Here is a 17,505-nt window from a genome sequence, read left to right on the forward strand (position 1 = left end):
ATAAGGTTCTTCCTGAGTCTCTCTATTCCACCTACTAATAGTTTCAACTCTTTTTCCAGTTTAAGGGTTTTTCTCCTCCCAGTCTGAGATCAGAAACCCGATGTGTTCATGCATTGCCCAACAAGAAGAGTGAAAGTCCCCACCCTACATGTTTGTACAGTTAAACACGGACTAGAAAACAGAAATGCAGAAGGTGTGGGGTTTGGGGTTTTATTTTCAACTTTCAATTCCCGTGTTATATCCACAAGACCATCAGATCTTTATGATAAAGTGCTGTACGTGTATAGTCATGTGGATATTCAGCACCAGTAGTGAGTACACCAGCTGACCATTCCCAAGTGTGGTTATGCTTAAAAATATTCTGGAGCAAACAAAGCTGAAGTGCTCAGAATGAAGCTGTGAGAGAAGCAGAAGTGTGATGGATTTTTTTCCTGGTATTAGAAAGTTAAAGCAAAATGTTTGGTTTCATTTTTTTACTTCATGTAATTTCTGAAAACATCATTATTGTCAGGCTGGGGAGAAATCTGAGGAGTGTTGCAGAAGTTCATTTAATTCAAATCCTTACCTTTGTATTGCGTAGTAATGGTTAGTAATAGATATATTTAGGACAATACGTGCAAAGATGTTACTTTTCTGCAAAGTGATGGTGTTAAACAGCTCAATGTCCTGTAAAAGCTGCTATGGGCTTGGTCTGCTCTCAGTCCACTTTAGAGAATGATGTAGGGGAATGGGTGAGTGGCTGCTTAGGACAGGACTCAGGCTGTTGTTTGATGTGAGGACAGCAGAAGTATCAGCTCAGGTTGAGTTATGAACCGTGCCCTATGCCCATCTCAGATATTTTCACCCTATGCCCATCTCAGTATGTTCACCAGCAAACACGACGAGCTGTCATGTGTTCAACCTACTTGTGTGAGTATGTGTCATTTAAATTATATAAAGCAGATACAGGAACTGGGTTACCTGTTTACCTAAAGACACTGAATACAAGGTAAAAATCCACTTTTTCCTTTTCTTTGGTATAACAGTCTTTATAAAGATAGAACACACCTAATATATGAGTCAGTTCCCTACATGCCATTAGTCTCATATACGCAGTAGTAGAAGGCCACTCTTTGTGATAATGAGGAAGGAACAGATGTTTTTATCACCTTTGCTCACTGTGAGTAGTACCTTACTCATGATAACCACCCATTTGGATCAGTCAGGCTATTTGTGGAGTACAGCATTATTCACTGCATGGGAGATTATCAGAGATTGGTCTCTATTTAAAATTTAAAAAAAGATTTCTCTTGCAACAGAATGTTTCCGATGGGATCACCTCATTTACTCAGGGAACATTTGTAAAAATTACTCCCTTCTGAAACAAATTGTGATTTCAATGGAGGGGCATCCAGTTGTGGCAGCTTAGGGACAGCTCTTAACTTACGTGCATGGACTCAGGCTGCCCTGGAAAAGAAATCTGGGTGGATTTTATGGTGCACTATGGTTCTGGCTTTCACCAAGACAGAATCTGAACCCTGATGCTTTGTGAAAATGATGGTATATTCATCCTGACATGTTTTTCTGCTTTTGTTGAAATGCTGTGCCTACTGTGCATTTGATGAAGGATTAAGTAAACGACACCTGCCAATCTGCCTCTCTTTGAAAGAAGCTCCATTTATAACTACTGTTGCATTCACTTTGATGAAGATGCCCATGTTTGTTAGCTCCTGCAGTGTTTGACTGAGCTGAGTGGTCTGATCAAGGAAAGCTGCTGTGAAATTCTCTTCTGCTTTGATAAAAGTCAGCTCAGTGCACAGAGTTGGTGAGATGCCAAGAAGATGTGTTTTTCTGAAGCCTAAGCTCAGTTTTGTGTGAATGTCATCTAAGGACTGTGAGATAAGTTGAAGGAAGAAGAGGGAAGCCCTTTTTTCATCATGAAAATCCTAGCAAAGGATTCATTTAAGACCAGACACTTCTCTTCAATGCCATGCTGTAGCTCACTGGTGACTCAGGTTGGAAGAGGAGCTTTTCCTATCTGAGTGATGAGAAGGTTACTGTGCAGTGCTCCCAGATGGAGACCACAGGTATTGACAGCAACCTGCCATTTGAGACAGCTGAAATGTAGCTGCTGTTCTCCTTAGGGAGAGTAAACACCTAGTGCTTTTTACGGTTCTGATGTATTTAATTTTGGTAACATAACTCCTATGAAAAGTATTTCATTTATAATCTGTGCAGCACAATATGGAGCAGTCTGTGTTTAGGGTCAAATCCCCAGTCATGCTGAGTAGCTTCGTTGGAGTGCTTCTCTGACAAGGCACAGGAGACTGCATGTCCACTTTTGCTTTACCTTCTTTGTGGTGTGCATGACTGGGACCAGCCTGGATGCAGAGCCTCTGATGGGCCACCAGAAAGTATCTGCAGTTCTTTGGGTCTCAGTAGTGCTTGTTCATTGAGAGAAGTCCATGAGAGTGGAACTTCCTGGTTTAGTTTCCTGAGGGAACCTACCTACTGAGAATAAGTTCCTGTGAAGGCTAAATTTTTGCAGTTGTGATTAACTCTATTGGTTCAAAGTTACTTTTAATGCAGGGTTTTTTTGTTGTTGTTGATGATGGATTCAGAACCTTTGTCTTCTGAAAGGTAACTTGAGGAATTGAGACGTGAGAAGGGCAAAAGTTTGGGAGTGGCAGAGAGGGGATTTGAAGTGAGTGTACGGGACAGAGCTGCCTGGCAACAGGCTTTGGAAAAGTAAAGGGAGAGGGTTCCTTTTCAGCACCACACAAGCATTTGCCTGGCAGGGCAGTTCCAAGCTCCATCAATGTTGCTGTGTAGTCTATCTTCTTTGTCTTAGGCCTTCCTCAGGTCTTGATGTGGCTCTTTTTGCTCAAGGAGCACGTCATCAGGCTCCAGTGCCATCCCCAGGGTCTCGAATGTCCGTGCTCATTGGCACAGTGCCACTCATGTACTTCTTTTCATGCACAGCATGCAGGCATGGGTCTCATTTCGGACGTTTCCATTTGGACCTCTTTTGCCATATCATTCCAGGCTCCATCAGCAGTTGTGCTTTCTAGCCATTCATTTTTCATGGACTGGGAATTGAGTGGAATCCCCCTCCCAGCTGGGGGATTTCTCTTTTCCTCTGGGTGGGTGTTTTTTAGCCCTGTCCTGGCTGCCCTGTAGGCAATGTTCATCACCAAGGTTTGGGCGTAGGGTAGTAGTTAGTGTTAAAGGTTGGATTAGGGTTAGAATTAGAGTTCAAAGCTTAATTATGTCTCTTCACACACCATAGCTCGTCTGTACTGTTATCATGCTGATTAAATTGCAGAGATCTGTTTTATTTATAAGCAAAAAAAAATGATATATAGGAGTTGAGAGGCAGTAATTGGAATTTTCCAGTGCATTTTAAGCAGGGAACCATGGCACTAAGCTTTCTCAGTCTTGATCTTTCTCTTTTGTTAAAGGTAATCTATGTAGAATTTTTTTTCCTGTGAATGGTTTTTTAATAGAAACTTTCCATTCATTGTCCATTAATATAATTTGGCACAAAGATAGACTAATTGCATGGGCGGGTGCAGTGATGGAGATACAAATCTTTTCCAGTGACAGTGTCTTGAAATAGCAATCAGTTAAGATATCATCACTGCAGTGTTACATTGCAGATAGATTTTGGTGCTTTTCTGTGAGGGTGAGTGTTTTATTGAATCCATACATGTGTGTATGCATATATATATGTGTGTTTTGCTATGTGTGTATATATACATGTCTGTATTATGTGTGGATAGCTTGTATTTAATTATGTTGGATCCTTCTGCCACTGAACCACTAGGGTATGGTGGATGGTACCATCTACAGATCTAAGCAAAAAACAGTCTCTGCCTGCTTTTTTATCCAACTTCACCCACATTATTACACCTCTGTACTGTCAGTGTCAGCTGTTATCCACAGTGCTTAGGAGGGAGATGAAGGCTTTGGCTATGAGGAGTGTGGTGTTGTGAGTCCAACTGGTTCTGCCTTCAGATCTGGGTGGCGTAGGCATAGACAGCTCTGAATGTGTTTCAGCCCTGTTTGCTGGTGCTTTTTGCAGGTTTGGCTTTCCCCAAGCACTGCCTCAATGCCATGGTCCTGCCAAGCAGTGATTTTTGTGCTCTGGTTATAAGCTTGTAATGTGGATGTGGCCCTCTTAGGCCATGCTTAGCTGTACCAGGCCCATTTAACATCCCTGGAAATCTTGACCTGGGGTTCACCAGCTCTGAGCTCAATATTTTAAGCCAGATTTCAAGGGATTAAATGTACATTTGGCTTGTTTTATTTCTTGATTTATTCTCACCGGCAAGTCTTCAGTTACCCACCTTCTTGCCTGTCCCCACAGGGAATCACTTTGCTTGCACTTTCTCCTGTTGTCAGGCTCTAAACTGAATAATGGCAGTCTACAAACTCAGTCTTTTTGGAAAAGCTGTAAAATGCCAGGCCACAAGTAGCAGGCATGAGGTCCTGTATTCCACTTGCTGTGGTCACCTGCTGCTCAATGCAGGGAGCTGCAGAGAAAGGGCATTTGTGTTGCCCTTCCTCTGCTGCCATGTTCCAGCTATGGGATCACAGCTCACAATCTAGTTTTCCATTCTCTGGTGTATTCATTCCATATAATACAAGCAAAAATACTCTGGAAGCCAGTCTGGCTCGGATGTGTCAGTCCTGGTTCCCTGTCCTCTTGAGCGAATCTCCCCTTCTTGCCCATGCTGCCACGGGGCTACCAGTGGGACAAGTCTGGATACTCAGCATCAGGGAATCTCTGAGTCACTGAGGGCACAGCTGCAGAAATGGATTTTCTTGGCACAAAAGAGTATGGTAGGTGTGGTTTCAGAGAAAAAAAATCCTTTGGCAACTGTGTTACATTGCCATTTTAGAATTGGCATGTTCTGTCAGAAACACATCTAAACCCTCTTACTTGCTTTGGATTTAGAACATGCCCTTTGATGCAGAAAGCAGACTTGGGGCTGGAGGTCCTTCCTTTGGGTGTCCACCCTTTCAAGGGAAAGGCTATTTTCTAAATCACAGGATTCAAGCCTAACTGTCTTTATCAGAGTTAGCTGCTACATGTCGTACTGCTGTGCCTCCGGCACGTACAGCACTCTCCTGGGTGGAGTGCAGGCACTGGCCATTCTCTTGGGTTGCAGGTCATTCCCTCCTTGCTGTGCAGCTGCTCTGCTTAACCACGGGAGCACAGTTTAAAACCAGAAGCCAATGCAACACATGATACCCAGCTATCTGTAGCATGAAATGATATGTTAGTGCTTCAGAGACAGCCTGGAGCCTCACTCACGCTTGTCTTCTCGAACAGACCCTGCTCTCTGCTAAACGTAAAAAGACATCGTGTAAATAGCCTCACTAGCATCAAAGTCATTTCACCAGCTGTGGATCTGGCTCCACATGTCTGATGTGTTCTTTACCAGCAGTGATAATAGTATTTAAAGTGACTTTTACTGAGGTTTTTTACTCTCTCTATTGTTTTTCACTGCATCTGGCTTCATTACTGGCTTTCTTACCATTCCCATAACATCTTTTGCTTTTTGGGAGCTATTGTAAAAGCAAAACCTTGTTGATCTGAAAGCATTAAAGCAAAAGGGTTCAGGAAGAGGGAGCAGAACAGGCCGTTTCTGATTCTGGTTGCTTATAGCTGGATTCAAAGGAAGCTGACACATATGTCACCTCATATGCAGTCCTATGGTTCTAGATTAATTTTAAGCTACAATACACAATGTTTGTCTGTGTAAAAGGCCATAATGAAAATGAGAGTTTTGGAAGAAATAAGGCCACTTTTTATGAGTGGTCCTTCCTTTCTAGTTTAATGAACCCCTTATCCTTTTGTAGCTCCAGACAATAAACTTATCTTTAAGTAGTTACAGTAAGTTAAATTAAGCATAATGGGCAATTTAATGTAAGCGTCCCATGCATTCAACTAGCCAGCACAGACTGCAGAAAAAATTATCATAGAACAAGTTATTGGCATAGTCTGAAGTGTATGGGGTTTATTGTGTAAATTAGTATATAAGTCATGTTAGGAGGCATCAAAATTTCTTGAATCTGCCAGGTTCTCTGAGACAAAACCACAAGGTTTTGAACATTTGAAAGCTGGATTTCTGAAGGTTTGGATAAATTTGTCTTTAGCTGAAATTTTTAAAATCTGCAAAACTCTTACCAAGAAAAGCCTTTTTTTTGTGCCACTTTGTCCTCCGTGGCTGTGTCTTATGAGAAGTTCTCTGTCATATATAAAGACAGTACTTAGGACAAAACATGTTGGCACCAAGGACTAAGTGTGAATCTGAAAATGTGTGAATCTGAAAATGGACCAGACCTGTGGTTGCAGTTACAATTTTTGCAGATGAGTGATTTCATTTGGAAAAAAAAAAAACCTTTCAAAGGTGGGGAGAGGCTGACACTGCTGAGAAGGCAACTTCGTGATTTAACAAACAACATTTTTTGATTTTCCATTTTTAATTGCAGAAGTCAGTCAGACTTCACCTTCTGCATGTGGCCATAAGGAAGAACAATTTCCTCTTCATCCCTTATGCTGGCTTTTTCCCACAGTATGTATAAAACTAAGGGGAAATATTTTTCCTAGCAGTTTTAGTAACTAAAGTTACAACAAACAATTCAGGATCACACATAATAACGATAGCTCAGTCTGTTTAGAAAGTTTACTTTGCCCCGTAGCAGCCAGCACGTTTCACCATATGGAGTTCTTCAATCCAAACCTCCTGTTGTGCTCTGTAGTTGCCGGGAGCAGAGGAGGACACTTGGGTGGGCGAGGAGTACCCTTGTCCTGCTTTCACTCTGCTTGGGAGTAGCGGGCTCTGAAAGAGGTCCCAGCAGCCTTTGCACTCAGTTTGCCTGGTTCCATGACCTGTTTGCCCATGGCTTGCTGAACTCACTCAGCTGTGGCCTTTTTCTTCGAGTTCTCAACCTGGGGGAAGCTCTTGGAGCTACCAGTCCTCCTCATCTCTGTCCTTCTGGCAGCAGTTGGGTCACTGGACTTTTGCCCACCTCTTTTTCCCCTGTTTGGCCCCAGTATGGGGCTGATCTTTGTAGGGCAGTGTTGCTCTGACAACACAGTCCTGCTCACTGCAAACTAACCCTGCTGCTGTAATTCCTCAAAACTGGGCCAGGTGCTGCAGAGGTTTCTGTGCCTGTGTGAGTGCTTGTGGGGTGTGTTGCTGGACTCTTGCTACCTTCTGGCTTGGCTAAAGAGCTTTGCTGATTTTTGTGGGCATGAAACTGCATCTTGGTTCACAGTTCACAAATTCTCCTGTTCTTCTCTGCAGCTTTGCAGTCTGCCTTCAAGAAAAAACTTCTCCTTGCAGCTTTTGTTTATTAAACTGAGGAAAAAGAACAACGCCCCAAACCCAAAGCACTATCATTTATTGGCAGCATGGCAGTGATTCAGGCTAACTGTTGGCAAGCACAAATCTTGTCTCAACCTCATCATGTCATTTGGGAATATCATTACAATAGTGTTTCACCCAGCAGTATTTCCTCAGTGTCCTAGCCCTGGAAAACCTCCTGTTTACTGGACACTCACCAAGTTGTTAATGGAAAGTTTGGAAGCAGATGTGGCAAAATTTATAAACACATACTAGCTATCTTCTTGTTTCTTCCTGCATAATGGGACCTAATAACATATTTGGAAAAAGGTTTACATTTTCTCCTAAACTAGGGCTAAAAGCCCAGACCTACCCATACTTTCTAGCAGGCTTAATTCTCATAGCTGTGTTCCCAGAAACAGGCACAGAGTATGCAACAAAACTATTTCCAAGATTAGCCTGTTAGCCAGAAACATCCTGAGAAGAGTAATTTGCCTAGAGGGATGGGTGGTGAACATATTCTTGCTGCTCTTAATTTTCCCTCCCTTGCTGCCATTTGAGGCTTCTCTATTAGTTTCTAACAGTTTTATTTTGAGATGCTTTTCTACCTAGCTGTTCTGGCTCATCTCTTTGACTCCTGGGATCCTGAGTTCTTTGAACTGCAAGACAAACTGGCTATAATTCACTCCCTTTTTTTTTAAAAAAAGGTACCTTCAAGTGTCTGTATGTAAATCTCCAAAATGGTACCTCTCTAATCTGATCCTTTAGTACCTTGTATTTTTTACTTTTCTACGCTGTTACTACAGTATTTTACTGCTCAGGTACAGTGGAGCCCCTGTGAAGGCAGGGAGATACAGCTCTTGTGAAAGTCATCTCTGGAGCAAAATAGCTTCACATGCATGATGGTGGTGGTGTCAGGGAAGTTCTGTGTTGTGTAATAGATGTTAAATGCTACAAATCAGCCAAGTTCTGAATTTGTGTTCTTTCAGGGGCCTGCCTGCACAGAAAAGCCTGCAGTCACATTTTTCAGACCAGGTTATGGGATCGGTGCTGTTACTGAATCTGTTCTTCAGGAATGAAAGTGCCGTGATTTAGAAAGGTTACTTCCTTCACATGAGCTGAATTGATGACAATGGCAGTATTGCTGGGAAAAAGCACCATCCCATCAAAGCTGTACTTTGCATAAAGCAGCGAGCATGGCTCAGTACTGTCAGTAACCCACTTCCTATGGCCCTGTTTGTTTGCAGACAGAAAAGTGTGATTTAGGCAAAAAACGCTCTTGAGCGAGTAGGACTGTGAGCATAATAAAGGAGGATTGGTATCTCCAGCCTGCTCCCTCTGACCCGTGGCACCTTCCAAAGCAAAGCAGTGAAGGTTTCAGCACACAGCAGAGATCCTCTTTGCCTAGGAGCTCACTCTCCCAGCTAGGGTCAGAGTAGGCAGCAGTAGTGAGAGAATTTGTTTAAAAAATAGGTTTAATTTGCAAATAGCATGAGAAGGTGCAGCATGAAGCATATTTTAGGACTGTTTGAGAACAGTCTTACAGCAATTTCAAATGAACAGGTTTTCCTTTGTCAAAATTCTGGATATAAAATAGTTTAATCTGCAGCTTACTAGAAATGAAGGACTTACCTGTGTCATTCCAAAACGTGCAGTTGTGGAAATGAGCAGTTGATGGGGACTCTGGAAGCTCTGAGAAAGCATGGCCAGGCATCCATCAGAGTTCTTCCTCCATCTCCATCTAATTTTGCTTGATGAAAAAGCAGCACTATACAGCCCAGCATGGTTTTTTTGTGTCAGTAGATGCGTGGTTGCTCTGCAATCACAAAAAAAATGCAAAGCCCAAATCCCTTTCATGTCAATGACATTTCAAGAGGATTCCAGGTCTAAAAAGAGAAAGGAAAATTTGTTGTTTCTTGTTTGTTTATTTGCTTCGGTTTGTTGTTTTTTTTTTTAAACTAGAAATACACTGACTTGTACAGTCAGGGAAAGGCCTGGCAGGCTCAGCTGTGCTAAGCTGTCCTTGCCAGAGCCACTGGAGAAGACTGCATGGCAACTCCACACTGGGATGGCCAAAGGGTTCTGGGGCTGGGGGGCTGAGCAGGGATGTAGGAGGTCTTCTCCAGCAATGCTTGTGTCCTGCTACCTGGCCAGAAAAGGGTTAAGGGCTGCCCATCTGCTCTGTGATTCAGAGAGATTTGAAGGAAAAAGGTGTTCCTTTTCTTGCAGGAAATCAGAAGACACAAAGGGAGATGCCTTTCAGCTTCTGCTACTTCAGCTGTAGGAAGAAGCTCTGTTTTATGTTATTTGGGCATTGTCTTTGACCGAGTAAGAAATGCCCAGAGGAAAAGGACCAGTGTAGACTTTGAGGCAGGAGCATGCTGATATTTCCCTAGACGAGTTAGCATACTTTTCCCAATTTATAGTGTCTTTGAAAGCAGCTTCACCACCAGACCTTAAATTCCTGTGTAGGAGTTGAACCTACTTGCATAATCCATGTGCCAGCTCAGTTGTTTTCTTGTTTTAAATTGATCAGGCCATTGATTTGTTGCAAGCATCAGAATTTGGAGGGATTTGAAGTGGGACAGTCTGTTCTGAGGTCTGGTTTTACAGTGTTAATTTACCAACACAAAGCTGCATGTGCTACTTGGCCTTTACTAACACTATTTAATAGTGGTCTTTTTGACTGTTGTCCTTTTGTTTTTTTTAAGATCAAGATGTTTTGCCTGCTGTTCTAGGAAAGCAACGAATTCAGCCAAACTTGTAAAGAAAATCACCTGATACAAGCCTGGGGACCCAGACGTGCTTTTCCATTTTCAGGAAGGAGGCTGTTACTTGGCAGAAATGTAGCATAAACAAAGAAAGAAACAGTAGGAATGTGATTACTAGGCACGTGGAAAATCACTTTCAAGCAAGTCTCTTTAAGATCAAGCAGTGTTAAGACTGATCCTGTCCACACTGACCCCAGGCAAGTCACCACTGACCCAAATCCAGCCAAGTGGTATGAGGTAGGAAGAGAGAAACCACATACCAGTTTTCAGAAACTAATTTTGTTATGGCATTATCCTGAACTAGGCTGTGTAAGGAAGAGGTAGGATGTCTTGGAAGGAGTTCTAATGGCTTCCTTCTGGGAAGAAGTTTGATGATTTCCCATTGTTTTGCTGTGGCTGAGATGGCAGACATGTGCCATTGCTCACAAACAATGCAGTGACAGTTCTCCTCTCTGGACTGCCATGCCTTGCCTGGAGCCAGGGACTCTCATGGCTGCCAAGGGCAGACCACACTCTAAAACTATTTGTGAGGAGCCTCCACGTAGCTGTGATATTTAGTGGTTCAATACAGAGAAGGGGTTGCTTAGAGCTGCCTCTTCATGTGCCCGTTCAAAAACTCCCTGCCCTCTCTCAGAGTCAACTGGCCACGGCACTGTTGGATTTGCTGGTGTTGCTGCTGATGCTGAACAGCCCGGGCAAGTGCTGGAAGACTGACTTATCTTTGCAGTGTTGGATGATGAAAGTGGTGAAATAGCGAACCAAGGGAAACATAAGGCTTGAGAGACCACCAAACCTTTCTCCTAGACAAAACTGTTCCTGGCGCCTCCTTGTCTCATGTGCCCTGAAAAATCACCTGTATTTTCACAACTAGAATGGCCTCAGGCTGTCCTTCCCAGACAGGAACCTGCTTGCATCGATCGGGGAGACCTCAGACCCTTTGCAGTGCTAGTTGCTTGTGAACCCTTTTCTTCAAATTTATCTCAATTTTTATTTTCAGGTCATAATACCCCACCACTGTCTGAAAGTGAGGGAAACACTCTCGCCTGAACGCTGGCTCCCAGACCCCAAATACACTGAATGGATTTACAGTACCCCTGCCCAAACCAACTCTGGTGCATGCCGTAAAAAAATGTTACTTTCCACTCTTTTTTTCAATTGCTGCCAGAATTTACTGCAGGATTTCTCTGCCTTCTTAAATGAGACTGGGCGGTTTTTGGGCACGGTGTGCACCCTGCATGATTCCTACCCTGCTTTGTTACCCCAGGACACATAGACAGTGTCTCTGGGTGCCCTGATTCTCCCAGCCCCTTGTGGGAGAGGGGCTGTGGCCTTGGCATCACTTCTTGCATGGTGCCCGACCAGGGTCTGTCACTTTGTCCAAGGTGGCAGTGTTAGAATCCCACTGATGTTTGTGCTGCCTGACACATGAGCATTGCCTCCTATGAGAATTTCAATAGTTTCCTGCTGCTGCAGTGTCTCTGATAGCTGAAACAGCTGATCTAATAAAAGATCATGTCTCAGCAGGTGCTGCAGCTTCAGCAAACAATGGTCTCTGTGGTGTCGAAGATGGCGTTTATGCAAACATTTTAATCCTCGTTTGCACCATACTTTTAAGGGGAAATGCTGGATTCTTGTTGTTATTATTATCACTTTCATCTTAATTTTCCATCATTCTGAATATCAGTTATTCATGAGAAATTAGTGCAACAAGTGGGAGTTCTTCCAAAGCTTTTTAGTCCATGTTGTTTTCAGTCACATCGTGACAGATGTCTTGGAGGAATCTGATCTACACAAACCCAGTCAAGTCTGCCCCAAGACCCCAATGCACACAGCATGGGTAACAAGCAAGAGGAGTTGGAAACCATGGTTCAGTTAGAAAACTATGATTGAATTGTTATCACGGAAACATGGTGGAATGAGTCACACAACTGGAATGGTGGTATTATCACAGAAAGATGGTGGAATGAGTCACACAACTGGAACACAGTAACTGAGGGCTACAAGCTTTTCAGAACGGATAGGTGGGGGTGTCGCACTCTAATGGATAGATTGTGAAGAGCTGCTGCTGAGAAATAGCCACAAACAGGTTGAGCTTGTGGGTAAAAATCAAGGAGCAGACCAACAAAGGACACTTTATGGTGTCTACTTCAGGTGTCTGACCAGGGGGAACCCATTGAGAGGCCTCAGCTACAGGAAGCACCACCCTCACGAGCTCTCATCCTGGTGGGGGCTTTCAACCATCCAGATATCTGCTGGGAAAACAATACAGAAGACTCCTAGAGTGCATCAAGGATAAATTCCAGGTCCAGGTGTTAGACAAACCAACCAGGGAAGAAGCTTTACTGGACCTGGTGCTCACCAGTGCAGATGAGTTCATTACAGGGATTAAAATTGGAGGCAACCTGGGCCGTAGCAACCATGCTTTGGTTGAGTTTGTGATCTCAAGGATCTCTTTGCCTGGCAAAGAGCGAAGTCAGGGCCCTGAATTTTAGAAGAGTGAACTTCCAGCTGTTTAAAGAATTAGTGGATGAGATCCCCTGGGAAACTGTCCTTAGCTGACCGGAGCTGGCAGCTCTTTAAGGCCATTTTTCTTAGAGCACATGAGCTTTCCTTCCCAATGTGTGAGAAATCAAGCAAGACAGGCCAGAATACGGCAGGGCTGAGCAAGGACTTTCTCCTCAAGCTGAGGAGTAAGAAGAAAATGTAGTCAGTGGAAGCAGGGTCAGGTGACAAGGGGAGAGTACAGGGATACAGTTTGAATGTGTTGTGATGCCATCAAGAAAGGTAAGGCACAGATGAAACAGGAGTTGGCAAGGGATGCGAAGAAGATGTAACAGGAAGAGATTCTTTAAGCACATTGTTCAGAAGAGAAAGGCCAAAGAGAGTGTACTCTCCCCCCCAATAAATGAGAAGGGAGAGCTGGTATGAACAGATAGGGGGACAGCTGAGGTGCTCAATGAGTTGTTCACCTCAGTCTGCACTGGCAGTCAGGCTTCCCACATCTCTCACCTGAACCCAAGACAGAGGTAAACCTGTTGGAGTGAGTCCAAAGGAGAGCCATGAAGATCAGAGGGCTGGAACCTCTGGTTGAGAGAGCTGGAGTTGTTCAGCCTGCAGAAGATAATGGTCTGGGGAAACCTCATTGTGGCCTTTCAGTACTTAAAAGGTATTAGAAAAAACAGGATGAACGACCTTTTACATGGGCAGACAGTGAGGGGACAAGGGAGAATGGTTTTAAATCAAAAGAGGAGAGATTTAGATTAGGTGTTAGAAAGAAACTCTTCACTGTGGGGTCGTGAGGCACTGGAACAGGTTGCCCAGAGAAACTGAGGATGTCCCATCCCTGGAAGAGTTCAAGACCAGGCTGGATGGGGCTTTGAGCAACCTGATCTGCTAGTGGAAGGTGTCCCTGCTCATGGCAGGGAGTTTGAAACAAGATGACCTTTAAGGTCCCTTCCAACCCAAGCCATTGTATGATTCCGTTTCTATGAAGTCACTGTAAAACTGTGTACAAAAAGATAGACTGATACACTTGCAGTGGGTGACACCAGCAGATAAAGATTTTGTTTGTAAAACTCTTTCTTCAGTTTGAGGGTGTGAGGGCCAGGGAAGAGCACATGCTGCAGAGAACAGCCGCAACACAAACAGCCTTGGGGGCGAGCTTTGGCCAAGGTGTGTGTTCTGGGCTTATCTCTTAATTTAGCAATATCAGCAAAACCCACAGAGGAAAAAATGTGGATATTTTCCAGATGCAGAGTGATGCAGGAAGAAGCAGGGCTGTAATTATGCATGCTTGCCTACTGAAATATGTATACAATTGCTATGGGATACTGTAACTAGCAACATCTATTGGATTATTTTTAAAGCTAAAGCAGTAATACTGTGGTAGTGTGCCTGAAGTCTGTTTCTGTGCTTGGCAAACCTGCCTCTGCATGGCAGGTTTAGGTTCTGTGCCATTTAGGAAATGCTGTTTTTACTGTGCTCAGCTACATCAGCTGAGAAATCTTTGTCAAACTCATTTGTATCTGAGCCCCGTGGAGAGTTCAGTGAGTGATTTCCACCACCACCAGCCCACTGTTGCAAGGATTTACTTTATTCCTTTCAGTTTAATTACAGAAAAGAGTGAAGTGCTTGTTTTGGTTTCATTTCTTTTTTTTTCCCCCTTTTGATTGCCCAGGGATTCTATGTGCCAAGAAGCCACTAAAAAGAAACAGAAAGAGTGCGAAGAGATTATGCATGACAGCAATAGAGTCTGTCACAAAGTTGCAGATTATTTATTGCTGGTGTGCTTTGAATAAGTGACAGCAACTGTCTGTAATTTTCTCGGTGCTGCCCAGCTGCTTTGATCAGCAGTGAAACTGTTAACAGTGCTGACAATTAATTATTCTCGATGGGCATTGCAGCTTGAACTTCCCCTGCCAAACAGTGGCAGATCACACCCGTCAGGGCTATTGTTTAAGGCTTTCTTTGGACATATCGCTGGGTTGAATCACGCTGCGCTTCTTTTCAGGGTTTTCTTCCACAGTCACTGTGGTTGGAGAGTTGCTCTGGTTTTCTGAGGGAGAGCTGGGATGGTAGACAGCGCGCTGGCAGCGTGTGGGAGGTGTGTTTGATTGCCATGTGCCCCTGGAGCAGAGGCTGTGCGTGCGGGTGTCTTCTCCGGGTCCTGTGCTAATCTGCAGCTTGGAGGAGTGTAGCATCCAGGAGGGAATCAGAAAGCCTCCATGCATGTAGCAGGTGGTGAGGACCTGGGGAAGGGATGGTGGCTCTGAATGCAGGTGTTGTGGTGGAGAGGAGAGTAATTGCCGTCTGAGACAGCAAGCACTGCGGTGAGTATCTTTTTCTTCTTCCCTGAGTCACAGCCTTCCTACTTTCTTATAACTCTTTAAACCCCTCCCTTTGTGTAGGGTCTTTCTTTTTTTTTTTGCCTTTCCGTCTCTCCCTTTTTACCTGCCCTCCTCTTCCCCCCTCACCTCTCATTCCCCTCCTTTCTGTCTGCTTTCTTTGTTTCCATCCTTGTGCCTCTGAGGCTGGACGCAGTCTCATGCAATTGCAGTGGGTTCTTTGAACATTTGTAGCCTTATGCTTTAGGAACTGTTGGCTGGCAGGAATTGTTTCTAATGGATTTAAGACTACCTGAACACCCTATTTGCATTTCTGCCTGTCTGCTCAAAAACACACCGGCATTCAGCTCCCTGGAGGCTTGAATTCTGATAGAAGCAGCTGTGGCAGTGGCATCTTGTGATTTGCTTCATCAGTTGACATTTTTAGGAATTTGGACTGATATAACAAGGTTGACCATTTTACTGCCCTCTGCTGCTGAACAACTTGGGTAACTTCTCACCTACCTAAAGGCTTTATTAGCGAGAGCCCAGGTAAATATGTGCTTCCTCCTTACGTCGCTCTTGTTGTTATTATTTTTATCCAGTGGTGTATATTGATTTGTAGTATATTTAGTCAGCTAAACCCCTGAGCATCCCAGTTCTGCTCCATGTCTAGATTGCGTGTAGGATTAGGAGTTTTAGTAGTGTTTTGACGATGAGGAGCAAATCCTCTACAAAATTAGGTCTTGCCTATGTAAACAAGTTGCACTACTTTTTAACTACTGTTCTGTAACATTGATATAACTCTTCCCTGGTGTGAATTCAGCTATGCCAGTATGGACATGCTTATACCAGTGTAGCTTGTTCGCTGTGGGAAAGAAGAACCAGCTATTCCAGTATAAAGCACTTTTATTTGGCTCTGATTACATCCACGCTTTTGTTGTATCGGCAGAAATATACCGCCAGATAATACTTGTAATTTAACATGGGTGCACTGGTACAAAAATCATGTATAGGACAAGTCTTGGTCTGCAGACTGCCTCAAAAACTCCCTGACAAGCAAGTGTTGAATATGCCATGTATTTATAATCTTGTCTTTGTGACTGGAGTACAGTGAAAAGACTTGGTGTTACTTCTGTTATGTCACAGTTAAACTAAGAACTGGTCAGTGTGTTGGGTATAAAGTCATGACTGTGAGTCATGTGAATCATGGTTGTCAATTATTTTTAAATAAAGTATGCAAGGCTTTATTCAGTTTCAGACTGGTTGCTGGTCTTTGTTTTTATTTGCAGCAAGTTGGCAACGTAAGAGAGCCGTGGCAGAGATGCAAATTCCAGTAATGCTTACTTGGAAATGCATTTGAGCTGGCAGGGAAATACAGAGGTGTTCCAGCAACATTGCAAATCTGGGTCCTGAAAAGCCTCTTGCATCAGTGAAATGTGAGTGCCTTGGTGGGTGTCAAACACTTATCTGTGGTCATCTACCTCAGTCACTGGCAGGGCAGGGCAGTCTAGAGACCAATGGGCAACAGATACAGAGTGAAACTTTGAAAAATTCCAATCCGATACTATAATCCCAAATATCATAGTTTACTGATGGAGTGTTCCCAGTACTGCTGCTAGTCTAGATGATCAGTATGTGCCTTGTAGCAAGAAATGTGTACAGAAGACTCTTGGTGTTTGCAGGCAAAGGGGGAATACATTTGGTAAGGGAAGCTCTTTATATTCAGAGAACTGGAGAAAGGCAGTGCCACCAACAGACTAGGGTCTTCCGGAGAACTGTATTAATTGCACATGACTGATGACAGGTGTCTGGAAACGTGGGACCTAACTAAAACTTCTAGGTTCTCTTTTACCACAGAGTAAATAAATGGGTGTGATCCTTTTCTTCTGCAAATAAGAAGTTATTTTAAGGCAGGTGATGGTGAGGTGAAGGAGTCTCTGAGGAGGAGAAGCTGGTGCCATTAGGCGACTGCAGATATTTACTGGAAGGAACATGGTTTGTTGTGCTGCTTGTTGGCACAATTACCTTGCCAGGTTGCTGAGAGAAATAAATTTTCACAGAACCTAATAGTTTCCTCTTATGAGTTAGTGTCACCTTTGTCTCATTTAATTCCCACCCTTCCTTACTGTGAGTGCCATTTCCATGCTGCGTTTCTCAACTTCATTACTTCCAGACTGAGCACTGCTTTGAAAACAGCTTTCCGAACTGCAAGTGGCTTGTTTTGCAGAGCAGGGTGGAAATCTTCGATGTTTTTTTCCCTGAGCTCACTGACTCCCCATGACTCCAGTGATGGGATGGTGGCAGCAGTGAGTCCCATGAAGGAGCTAGGACTCTTGCCTGCAGGGTGGGGCTGCAGCTGGATGGTTCTGGGGCTGTCGGAGTGCATAGGCAGGCAGCAGTTGGTAAAACTGGTGTATGGTCATCAAAAGCAAGGAGCTAACCTTGGACAAATCTGCAGCTGGGCCATAACTCAGCCTAGTGTCCAGCTTGCCCTGGTCTTTGCTGGTTCTTTCTAGGAGGAATGTGATCTGTGGTAGTCCTTTTGCTGGTAGTTCTCTCCCTGAGCTGGCT

General features: G+C 43.8%; 1 protein-coding gene across 6 annotated transcripts in view; it reads left to right on the plus strand.

Moving 5' to 3' along the window:
- The window catches only part of OSBPL5 (oxysterol binding protein like 5), a 177,471-nt gene that overhangs the window by 84,679 nt on the left and 75,287 nt on the right, over window positions 1-17,505 (plus strand). The window contains exon 1 of one of the 6 annotated variants that reach the window (XM_032690054.1): window positions 14,665-14,937. The exons of the other annotated variants lie outside the window; for them this stretch is intronic. The gene's annotated coding sequence lies outside the window, so the exon portion shown is untranslated. Of the gene's footprint in view, window positions 1-14,664; window positions 14,938-17,505 lie in introns of those variants that run through there. 6 annotated transcript variants of the gene reach the window in all.

The sequence above is a fragment of the Chiroxiphia lanceolata genome, chromosome 6, assembly GCF_009829145.1.
Source record: "Chiroxiphia lanceolata isolate bChiLan1 chromosome 6, bChiLan1.pri, whole genome shotgun sequence".
In the NCBI taxonomy this organism is placed as follows: Eukaryota; Metazoa; Chordata; class Aves; order Passeriformes; family Pipridae; genus Chiroxiphia; species Chiroxiphia lanceolata.